The 12,150-nt window shown below is 46.8% G+C and overlaps 1 long non-coding RNA gene across 1 annotated transcript; it reads left to right on the top strand.

Moving 5' to 3' along the window:
* Positions 1-1,356: 1,356 nt before the first annotated feature.
* LOC118216235 lies at positions 1,357-11,432 on the top strand. Its single transcript, XR_004762987.1, has 2 exons — positions 1,357-1,524; positions 10,176-11,432. It is a non-coding gene; the product is annotated as an uncharacterized LOC118216235 (long non-coding RNA).
* Positions 11,433-12,150: the final 718 nt, after the last annotated feature.

Here is a 12,150-nt window from a genome sequence, read left to right as displayed (position 1 = left end):
GTTTATACCAAGTATCTGATGACACATTATACTAACTAATAGTATAACTGAAATATGATATTTCCTGAAAATGACATGCAGTGTGTGGCGGTAACAATGATAAATAATTCGTGTTCTCTATACACTGTTCAAGATGACAGGGAAAGACCACAATCCTTTCAGCTGAGAGCTCCTCAAGACACAGCTTTGGAAGAACAGACCTGAGCCATTAACAACTTCTGCCTTTGGGAATGTCAGGGAGAACCTCTGGCTGAGATTCAAAGACTCCTCAATTCTGGTGGTGACACATGTTGAGCAATCAATTTATTATTATTATTATTATTATTATTATTATGTGAAAAATGTTTATATCATACATCAAGTAAAAAAATATACAGGCAGCATCTCAAGGATATAGCAGCTAATAACTGAGCAGAGCCTCTGCGTTCTCCAATGACGTTCCGCACCCCCAGTAAGCACTGGCTCGTGATCCAAGGCGTAACGAAAAGGAATTTAAAATTAAATCAATAGCTGCCGCAGGCACCGCTGGCTCTAAGGTAACCTTGGCAAATTCCACGAGAACCCCTCATGTTTATGGCGAGGCATTTCATTTTCCAGCTGCCGACTGGTGTCAGTTCCTGTTTATTGCTTACGGACTGCGTGCGAATGTGAGGATGAAATAAAATTGTTGGGGCTCGTCGTCTTGCATCTCCATCGGCAAACATTTCCTCGCTTTTCTTTTTTCTGACGATTGCTCATCCTGCCTCCTCAGGGGTGCCAAACCACTTAGACGTCCTCAATGGTGTTTTTATAAGAGCGTCTTCTGCATCGTGCTTCTGCTTTTCGGCTTTTTACAAAGTCAAAACTACCTTGCACCCAAAGGTGGAGTTCTGCAAGGTGGCGATGCAATGACATCAGTCTGTCCATCCGTCCCTTCGTCCATGTCGTCTGTCTGTCCGTTGCACAGACATACCTGGAAACGTAACGGCCGGGGTTGCCGTGAAATTTGCATGGCCCCTTAATGCACCCAAGAGGAAGAAACTAAACAAATTTGTTGACCTCTTTTCTGTAGCGCCACCATCAGGCCAAACATATCTCAAAAAGTAATGACAGGTTTGCCAAGACATCTGCCGCACACATTCAATGGAAGGGGTGATTGCTGTGGCAAGGTCTGCACTCCGCGGAGATAATTTTTTCAATTTATTTTTCCTAGTATATATACATATTTATTTTTATTTTATTTTTCCCCCATCATGTGGAGCCTGTCAGATGTTTTCTAGGCGTATCTGGTGGATTCTGCTGGAGGGGGTTTGTTGACACCACCCCAAGCCTTATCTCACGCAGACAAACATTTTGTACAGAGCGGTAAAAGCGCAGTTGATCACAGCAGCTCAGGGCGCTGCCAGCCGAACGCGCTCCGGCCATTTTATCCCTCCGCCTCTCCACAGCTCCCGCCGCTTGGAGTCGGGCAGCCGGTGCTCAGTCAAGCGTGACAAGGGAGGTTTCCCTGGAGGTGCCGCGGAGGAGCCAGGTCCATACATGGAGGTGCTGATAATTTCTTTTTGTGTGTGTGTGTGTGTGTGTGTGTGTATCTGTGTGTGTGTGTGCAAAATGTGAAATTGTAAGAAAATGCTTGGGTGGGGAGGGGGTGTGTGGTGGGGGCGGTAGGTGCTGTGTATCCCAATTTGTGACGGGGCTGTAGCCTCAGTTTACCCCCCCCCACTCCCCTTAGCACAGCCACTGTGGAGTGCAGCCTGCAGCAGGAAGAAGATACAGGCAGGGAATGTTGATTATATAGCGGACTAGCGGCTCCGAGCCAGCAGTGGTGGTAACTGTCAATGAGGCTTCCCTGTGCTATCAAATATTAAGCTATTAGGGCTCAGGCCAGGTCCTCTGCGTAAGGGCCTGCTGGATATCCCAGCCAGCAAAGCTTCTCCCGTCTATGCGGACAAACTGCGGAATGCTCCGAGCCAGGGCTGCTTCTGTGACTCATCATTTTTAACCCTTTGAGGTGCAAGAGCACAAGTACGTAGTTGGAATGTTCTCAGCTGAACATTCTAAAGTGACAATCACTACTGGTAACTGGGAGCAACGAGTCCTAGAGTCCCAGAGCACAGACATAGAATATTGAAAAAGAATAAATAAACTTTTTAAATTCCCTCCCAAAAGACTTCCTCTTCTTTCAAAGATATTTTTAACCCTTTGAAGAGTCGCTTGGTTTTTGGGAATGTCAGCTTCCTAGGACTCTGCTGACATCAAAATACCAGCAGTGTTATTGGTACATCAACATTGGAATGTTCAGTTTAGAGCGTTCTAATCGCAAGTTTGCGACCCAACACCTTGGAGGGTCTAAAGTGACGAACGTGTGGGGACAGTTTGGGGACAGCCTGCATAGCCCTGGTCTACCCAGACAGTGCGTAAACCGAAAAGACGCTGTTTGCGGTGACATCCAGGAGGCCTAGAGCGGAGGATCAGACCCGCCTAAGAGCTCAGCGCTCGAGAACACAGAGGAGCCCCCGTGTGACCCCCCCCCCCCCTCCCGCTCGCTGCCTGGGAAACGGAAATCCTCTGAACTCGAGCAACCGAGAGGGAAAACGCTCAAGACTTCATCCGCTGCAGATGAGAGTTGTCTCTCTCCGTCACTGCAGATGAGAGTTGTGTCTCTTCGTCACTGCAGATGAGAGTTGTGTCTCTCCGTCACTGCAGATGAGTGTTGTGTCTCTCCGTCACTGCAGATGAGAGTTGTGTCTCTCCGTCACTGCAGATGAGAGTGTTGTGTCTCTCCGTCGCTGCAGATGAGAGTTGTGTCTCTCCGTCACTGCAGATGAGAGTGTTGTGTCTCTCCGTACCTTTAACAGTTGCTATATTTAAGGGAGAGCTGCTCAGATCATGGCTGGATCCCCCCCCCACCCACCCCCCGCCCCCCCCCTCCCCTTCATTCCTTGCCCTGGAAAATGTATTGCCGTGTCAGCCCTCTATAACAGAACACAACCCCCCCCCCCCCCAACCATTACAGATGATGCAGTGTAGTGCTATGCATTATATTTGATTCGTCAATAAATTGAGAGAAAACAAAGAAAGACTCCAGGCCATCAGTAATCGTGAGATTCCTGAAACATCCCTAATTTTTGTGTTTATAAATCTCCTCATGAGTTCGCCTCCTGCAATGAGTTCCTCCATTAGCCTATAATCCCCCCCCCCCCCCCCCCCCCCCCCCCCACCACCCACACACACACCCACAGTGAATTTACCATCAATTTGGCAACACTGCACAAGACACTCTCTGGAGACCTGCAAGAAACTGATTTTTTTTTTTGCAGAGGAAAGAAATGCACACATTGGAATGCTTGGGATGTTCTGTGGCTGGTGGAACTACCGGTAAATAATGGCTTTAGACTGTTTGTCTCAGCGGCATCTTTCCAGCTGTCCTCCTGCGGGGGTAGATGTGATTAGTCAATAACAAAGAACAGAAAAGAACAAAAAAACAGAACACTCACTCAAACCTAGCAGTAATTGTCAGATTCCAGAAATGTCCCAATGTTTGTGTTTATTTCTCAGCAGTATCTTCCGAATTCCGGCAAATTGGGAATCTTATTAACCCTTTGGGGGTTGGTGGGGTCAGAGCATGACCCCCCCCTCACCCGACCTCCGGAGACAAAGCCTATTCAATGATTTTTAAAACCTTACAAAACTCGTTTTTACTACGAAACACACACATGGACTGAAGCATAAAGAGCTGCTCCAGGTTTAACTCAGTAATTCAGCTAACTCAGCTAACCCGCCCCACCCCACCCGAGCCGACTGACTATCTGTCCCAAACTCAGGTGAGCATATGTACTAGGGTCCTGTAGGCCTCCCTGGGTGTGGTGGTGGGGGGGGGGGGGTGACGACCCATAACTCATTGCAGCCAAAGAGGGGGCTCCCCCTCAGCCGTGCAGGCAAAAAAAAAAAAAACGTTCCCACAATGTTGCTGTGATGTTGTGACAACATTATAACACTGACAAAACGTTCCAGTAACGTTGTGAGAACGTTTTGTGTTGGCCAGTAACGTTGTGAGAACGTTTCGTGTTGGCCGAAGTCAGTTCTCTCTTGGGTGCTGTCTGCGGCAGGCATGCAGGCAGGCAGGCAGGCAAGGCTGCAGGGAGTAAGGTTTTAGGGCGCCAGGCCCGTTCTTGGGGAGCTAACGCCTTTCGCATGGATTTCCCTGCGCGTGGCCTGGCCTCCGGCGCAGACACGGGCCTGGGCTTTTCCCCCAGTGCTGCTGCGAGTCCATTCGGCTGCAGAGGCACATCTGAACAGCAGCCTTCAACGGGGGCGACCGAGCGAATGGCGTAGCACGGATTACTGTGACCACGGCAACAGGGGCGTTATATTTGAACCGCCTGGAGATCGTCGGTTGGTCCCGGTTATGTCCTCTGGAATCGGTCCTTTCATAGATTGCCACCGCCCCCCCCTCCCCCGAGAAGAGTCATATGGCTGCGATGAAGACGCTCAGTCAAGCTGGCCCCCGTCGCGCGAAGGCCAGAGCACCCGCTGGCACAAAGAAGACCCTCAGCATGCACGGAACCTTCCGGCACACGCAAAACAAACAATAACGTGGCTACTGATTGGTCACGGCGTTTTTGCTCCGCACCAATCCTTCGGTTACGTTGTTAGTTTTGCGCGCGCCTAAAAGGTTCAGCAAAAAGCTGGACAGGTCCCTTGGGTACCGCTTCTTCGTGTTCGCGTTTCAGTCGTTGCAGCTCTGGAGCAGAGTGATGTCATCGCCCACGCAGTCTGCACACAGTGGCCTCCGAAGGCACAGTACAGACAATCCCGAAGAGAAGCCGTCTCAAAGCTTTACAGATCTAGCGGTGGGTAAAATGGACGCCCTGTTCTTTTCTGCTCTGCCTATTTTGCGTGGCTTGACCGCAGCCAAGCAAGAGCAATGTAATAAAGGATCTCTTCAGGAAGATCCTTCACAAAAATGAGACGCACAGAAACTCTACTGAAATAAAATACATCATGAAAACCTCTGCGACAATTTTCAAGTACACACAAATTGCCACTCCAATATTGCAGTATTTTTAAAACACACACACACAGCCATGGAATACATGTATGCATTAATTTCCGGAGTTCAAATGTTTACAATGCATTGCAGTGAACTCCATTGAGGGTCTGACGCATTTGCATTAGAAAAAAGTGACGGACTTCGTCACTACTTGCAGAGCCAAACCTCTTGACATTTTAAATGAAATGAAGTGCCTAAAACTAAATGTGCAGTTCATCTTAATTTTAGCCGCCCACAAGCTACGGGTAATTAGACAAATGTAACTAGCCTGAATTGACCTGCATAAGTTAATTGGTGCTAGTCGCTGTGGCCGACCGCAGAGATTGCTTAAAGATTTAACATGAAACACAGAAAAGAAAACCAGGGCCTGCCAGCTGGGTCCTCTAAAGACTTCAATTAGGAAAAATGTCCTCCCTGCCCAGTCTCGTGGCTTGCCAGCCCAGGAGCAGAAATAAAACATTAATAGTGCTCATTTAGGAGGGTTGGTATTATAGCACAGTATTCACTTGTGAGAAACTCCCCCCCCCCCCTTTTTTTTTAAATTGAGCAGGATTATCCTGCATCAAACTTTCGAGAAGAGGAGAAAGAAACTTTAAAATGACGCAAAGACACGGGCTTAAATAAATCAGGGACATACAGCCCGAGACCTTCAACTGCAAGTACGGAACGAAACTAGGCCACTTTGGAGCACTTTGCACTCCTGGTAATTGTGAAATCACAACGAAATCAATATCCAACACTGCCTCGCTCTTTAATTCCTCTTCTGTGCCGCACAAACAAAACAACTGAATTGATTTCATTTTTCTCTTTAAAACTAAAACCCATCATAGCCTGAGAAAATATTTTTAAAATTTCCTTCTGGGACAATGCTGACACAACAGCCGATGATGTTGGTCTATAGAAATCATTAAGCCTCATTTTAAAGACCTTTCACCAAGCTCAGGTCTGTCACCGCTGCACTACGAAGGAGTTTGTTTAAAGTAGATAAATGATCACTGGTATGCTGGTATTTCAGTAGTATTTTTAGGCTGCAGATTTGCCCTAGCATTTCGTAATAAACTGGTTAAATAAGCTTAGGCCTATACAAATCACACAGTATGCTATGTTAAGTTGGCAGTTACCATCCTAAAGAACTGAAGACAAGAGGAAATCGCAGACATGACAAAATAATAATAATAATAATAATGGGGAAAGTCAGGGAATCCGTGGGACTTGGGACTTCCGTATATCCCAGTCACAGTTCTGTATATCCCAGTCGCACAGATCTGTATATCCCAGTCACAGATCTGTATATCCCAGTCACACAGATCTGTATATCCCAGTCACACAGATCTGTATATCCCAGTCACAGTTCTGTATATCCCAGTCGCACAGACCTGTATATCCCAGTCACAGATCTGTATATCCCAGTCACACAGATCTGTATATCCCAGTCACACAGATCTGTATATCCCAGTCACACAGTCCTGTATATCCCAGTCACACAGTCCTATATATCCCAGTCACACAGTCCTGTATATCCCAGTCACACAGATCTGTATATCCCAGTCACATCAGGATATCCCCATCTTTATTATTATATAAAAGTATTTTGCATCATCATGCTATTGTCAGGATGGGCGAGGGAAAGGACCCAAGCGCAGAGTGCGGGGAAAAACACAAAACTCCAAAATAGGCAGAACAAAGACTTTACTTACAACACCAGAACAAGGGGAACAAAAAGCCTCGCAGGGCAACTCACAAACACAAAGGAAAACTACAAAACACGGAAACAAGGAAAAAGCAAAAATCCAAAAGCACGTAGAAAACAGATCAGGGGCAGGAAACACTCAGGGCAGAAACGCGATCGGAGGCACGGTCAAACAAACTAACAACAACGAGCAAGCAGGCAAACAACAAGCAAGCAAGGATCCAGCACCTGAGTCAGGGGGAAGGGAAACTTAAATAGACACGACGCAGACGAGACACAGGAGGGCGCAATGAACAATTAGGCCACAGAGAGGGAAGGGAAAACGAGACAACCAGCCAACAATAATTGGATAATAAAAAACAATAATACAATTAAACAGGACACAAAACAGAAGTGCCGCCATCTGGCGGCCCAACAAGGAAAGACAGGGGGAAAACACAGAACCCTGACAGCTATATTATTGCAGGGGTTATTTGGCCTGGTTTGTAATACTGAGGGGGGGAGGGGGGGGAAGTGTGTGGGTTGTAGCCTTGTTAGCCCCTCCCTGTCCTCTCCCCCCCCCTCCTTGTAAATTACACCCCATTGTCTGCACGCAATCACCATGGGAACAGACATGCTAGAAAACAAGCAGCGTTCTGAGAAATTCACCGTGCTAATTTACATTTGAATATCTGGAAAGCCATCGCTTACACAAAGAAGCCATTACCCGGCTCGCTGGAATGCAGAACACACACGCGGGCGGCTGTGCGGTAAGAGCAGACTGCCTGCGCCGGCAGCAGCACAGGTGCGGGAAGCCGGCCAGGTATATTTTGACAGGAACCTTGTTTGTGCCGTTTTCGCGCAGCGGGGTACGAGGCCTAAGACGGGGATTATGGCGCCGCGTCCACCCGTCCTGCTGTGAGCCCGACGCCCCCTACAGGGCAGGCGGGGTCCGGCGGGCTTGCGCGCGTGTCACTCGCGCGCACCTGCACATCACACACCCCGCAGGGCTGCTGGCGTCTCTGGGCGTGCAGTTTCCAGCAGCAAACACGGCCACGGTGGTGCAGTGGTACTGAGGAGCCACAGTCACCTCGCAGAAGGTCAAAATCCCAGCAGAAATCCAGGTTTCTGAGATATAAAAAGAAAGAAAAAATATAAAATGTCCTTCCTGTACATTTTTTTTTTGTTCGTATTTCTGTTCAATCAAACCGAGACGAGACGAGACGAGGGGGTGGGGGGGGGGCATCTAACTGAACTCTTCCGTCTCCTCGCCCACGGGGACGACTTCGACCTCGAGAGATAGGAGAGAATGTACAGCCCTCTCTGCCACGCTGCTCCTTTCTCACACACACACACACACAGAGAGACACAACAGAACGGAAAGGGACAACAGGCTGCCTTCGGATTCTATCTTTGCAAGCAAAGGACGTTCGCCCAAAGCCGCTACTGAATCTCGGCTAGCTTGAGATCCAGTATCGGCTTTGGGCGAACGACCTTTGCTTTGCAGAGACGCCAGTGAGAGTGTTTTGAACCGTTATCGCCCAAATATAATAAAGAAGTTACAGGCACACAGACTCTCTTCCTTTACAAGTTTACGTGTGATCTCCACGACAGTGCACACACACACACGATCTGAAGGAGCGCACAAAACCACCTGACCAAGCGCAACCACTCCCTTTGCTGTCGATGACCGATTCAGCTCACCTAACTGTTCTGCTCAGTAAACTCCTTTTTCTTTTTGGCAGTGGTACGGCAGGGGCAGCAGACACTAGAGACGGCGATTAAATAAGAATTTGTAGGGTATGATGGCAATGTGTCAGCAGCTAATGAGGAATGGGCGGGGGGGGGGGGGTGCAAATTCTGGGGAGGTGGCAGACAGTACGCCAGCTTGATTCCTTGGCTCTGATCAGAGATCAGAGCCAAGATTAGCCTTTTTTTTTTCTTCGAAATACGGTGGAAATTCGGCTCTAGCTTGTGGAGTGCAGTACTAATGACGCACCAGTCAACGTTAAAGCAGGCATCTACGTGATCGTGTGAAACGCACTGTCAAATGCAAACAGTAAAAATGCGTTTTAGCAAGTTTTATTTTATCCATTTGAAATTTATTTGTACGAACACAAAACAGCGTTCATGAATATCAACGCCTTTTTTCCCCCCCACACAGGCCACCTAACACGACACCACGAGCAAATATATATCCGCCGTGACCTTGGCTAACCGACCCACAGTTTGTGCACCGCTGGTCGAAAGAAGAACACGCTAGCCGAGCGTCAATGACAGTCATTATTCGGCAGTTCGGCAGAGTGCAGTAGGAATTGCGTGGGTCGCCCCTCTCTCCATTGAAAATGAATGACTTCTGGCGACGGGAATGTGTTTGGTGTAAATCCAGAGTGATCCAAATAATGATTTCACGACCCAAAAGATATCCCCCGAGACCCACAGCTTACGCACCGCCGATGTAACTCACCAAGTAGTTTTCATAAGTCGATAGATTGTATCCTTGCAGACATACGGGGGGGCCGGTATTGCCTGTTTAGATGAGGCGCTGTCTAAGCCGTGCCTGTAAGTGACCCCATCAGAGTGCAATTTATTTTCTATTCAGGTCCATTATTTAGGGCCTGTCCTTTCGGCCGAAGGCGTAACGACAGGCCCTGCAGCAGCGGATGCGGTGTGGGGATAGCCTGTTCCAAAAAATTCAAACTGGAATCAACAGCTTTGTGGGGGCGGCCTTTCATTACAGGCGCTTTGTGTGAAGGGGTTTGCCGAGATTGAGCGCCCATTACATCAATTGGGGGAGAAGGGGAGGCGTTTTCAGTTGGGATGTGAACAATTCGTTGATCCGTCGGTCGCGAGCACGCACGTCGAATGTTAAATTTAATTGTAGGAAACTGTTTTTTTTTTTTTAATTCTCAAGCCGTTCAAAACAAAAGATCACCAATGTTACCCTAGACTTCTGCTCTAAATCGGTAACACAGAGGCGGGTGGGCGGGGCTTGTTGTGATTCACTTTAACAGTACTTGGCCTCAGCTGAAAAGATGGCCAGGTTGCATGAGTGCCGCGGGTGGAAAAGCTCAATGAAAACACGGATCTGTGCAAAAATATGTGCTGCCAAATTCGCATCCCACACGTCGCCATCTACGACGTTAAACCGCCTAAGAACCAAATATCCTACTAATCAACGACTGGACTCTTTGCTAAGGACCTTGCTTAGTAGAATCAGGTGTGTAACTTCTTGGCTGGGAAAAAAGCATGCATCCATGCTGGCTTCTGAGGACCACCTGTGTAGGCTACTGTAGACCGGTAGCTGATCTATACTGCTACGTTTGCACTAATTTTGTTTGGTGGGATTGACTGCGGTAAAAGATATCCAGCGAGGCGGGGAGGGTACGAATGCGGAGAAGAGTTCGTGTTTGGGGACCGGGGGGTTAGGTTAGAAGTGCTACTTACTGCCCTCTATTTTTGCCTGTTTTACAGACTGCTGTCTCTGGACGATGGGGAGCTAAGAAAAATATGCTGAAAAGGCAACTTCTGTTAGTCTGCCGGCGATTGTTTCCTCTTAGCCGCCGGCGAGCAAACATACCTGGCAAACTCTTCCACTGGGAGTGCCGCCGCGACACGATGATGTCCGTCACCCAGCTCTGGAAAGCCAGAAAACAACGGGGTCTGGTGTGCCTGCAATGGATTCTGGGCCATTTGAGTACATCCCTCCCCATTCGTAAACTTAAAATGCTTCATACCCTAGACAAGATATTGGTGAAGATATAAATGTAAAAAATCTGGTTGTTCAAACTAGGTTTATGGTCTATCCATGTTAGAAAACATTTTAGCTGGTCTCGATGTCGGCATAACTTCGACTGATCGGAAAATCAATAGTGATAGAATGGCAAGCGCCGATTTTTTGGTGCCATTTTCTTAAGAAATGGCTGTACAGGAGAAGTTCCCGAGGATTCTGGCGGCTGTAACATTTTTAGGATACCTAACATTTCACAGCCAGTTTTTCTTGTGACAAAATGTGTAATAATGCCTTCAGTGTGATTAGACTTTTTATGCCCCCGTTGATTTCAGTTCAGCTTTAAATGCAGGCACAAATGCTCGTGAACTGTCAAATTAGCATAATCATTTTCTGACGTCTGAAGTAAAAAAATTTTTTTAAAAAAAAGCAACATTGTCGAACTGCCAGTGTACTTTTGAAACAATTTAATAGCTTTATCTACTATGTTGAAGGCACATGTGATTATTCACTTTTGGGCACTCTAGTTATAGTTCACCTTTTTGTGGTTTATTAATATTAAATATTAATAAAGATTTTTTTTCTTTTTTATTGTGCACTGTTAAAAGGAAGTGTATTGAAACTCCACAACTGGTGTTTTGAAAAATATTACATGTACTTTGTATTTTAATCAAACTGAGACGGGGGGCATCTATCTGCCTGAACTCCTCTGACTCCTTGCTCACAAGAAGGCCCTGAGAGATAGGATCTAATGTACTCCCCTCTCCCCCGTCCTGTGTGTGTGTGAGAAAGGGGCAGTTAGACAAAAAAAGAATGGAAAAGTACAACAGGCTGCCTTGAATGTCTTTGCAAGTAAAGGTGGTTTGCTCAAAGTGCATGAGCCACTGTTGAATCTCAGGCTTGTTGAGATTCACTTCAGAGACTGCCTTGAAGTGCTCTGAACTGTTCTCTTCTATTTGATCAAATATAATAAAGAATTCATTCTGTGTGAGTAACTTGAAGGTACAGCCTCTTGTCGTTTTTTGAGTTTATGTTTGATTTTCATGACAGTAGCACCACAAAATGCCGTTTTTGGAGTTGTGGGACACCGCCTCATCAGGGAATCGTGAAACACCTCATCTAGTCAAATCTGAAATTATCTGGCCTTTATCAAACACTGAACTCCAATATCTTTCAAACCGCAATTAACCATCGTTACACTTGACAATTCAATACATGAAGCAATCGGACAGTGCAAACAGAAAAAAAATCCTTTTATAGCATGAATATCCTTTTTAAATATGCACTCGTGTGCATACAATTTGATTTATTCAGAAATGTCAATAGCTTGGCAGGGATTCTGCCATTTCCTGTCACAACTCTTTTTAGAATTAGCATTTGAATGTACGTATAGGTACAACTCACATTGTTTGGGACAATGCAGCCAGAATATGTAAAAAGAATACATGAGCATTCCTGCAGCTAAAGAGCCCAAATTGCCTTATTCTCTAGAAGAATCTTGTAGAATGAACAAGCCCAGTAGCTGTGAGATATGGTGTGAATGGACCACTTGATAGGCCGCTGTGGTGATGTGGAATCCTGCAGAGGAGACTAAGTATGATTAGATCATTCAGAAAGGACTCTAGAAAAATCAGCGTCCACTGTTCTGATAATTGTGTTGCTGGCAGGAAACTGTCATTCAACAGCAGCGCCAGCATCAAAATACCAGCAAGCACCTGG

The sequence above is a fragment of the Anguilla anguilla genome, chromosome 17, assembly GCF_013347855.1.
Source record: "Anguilla anguilla isolate fAngAng1 chromosome 17, fAngAng1.pri, whole genome shotgun sequence".
NCBI lineage: Eukaryota > Metazoa > Chordata > Actinopteri > Anguilliformes > Anguillidae > Anguilla > Anguilla anguilla.
The sequence above is the reverse complement of the archived record's forward strand: the minus strand, read 5'-3'. Positions and strand labels throughout refer to the sequence as shown.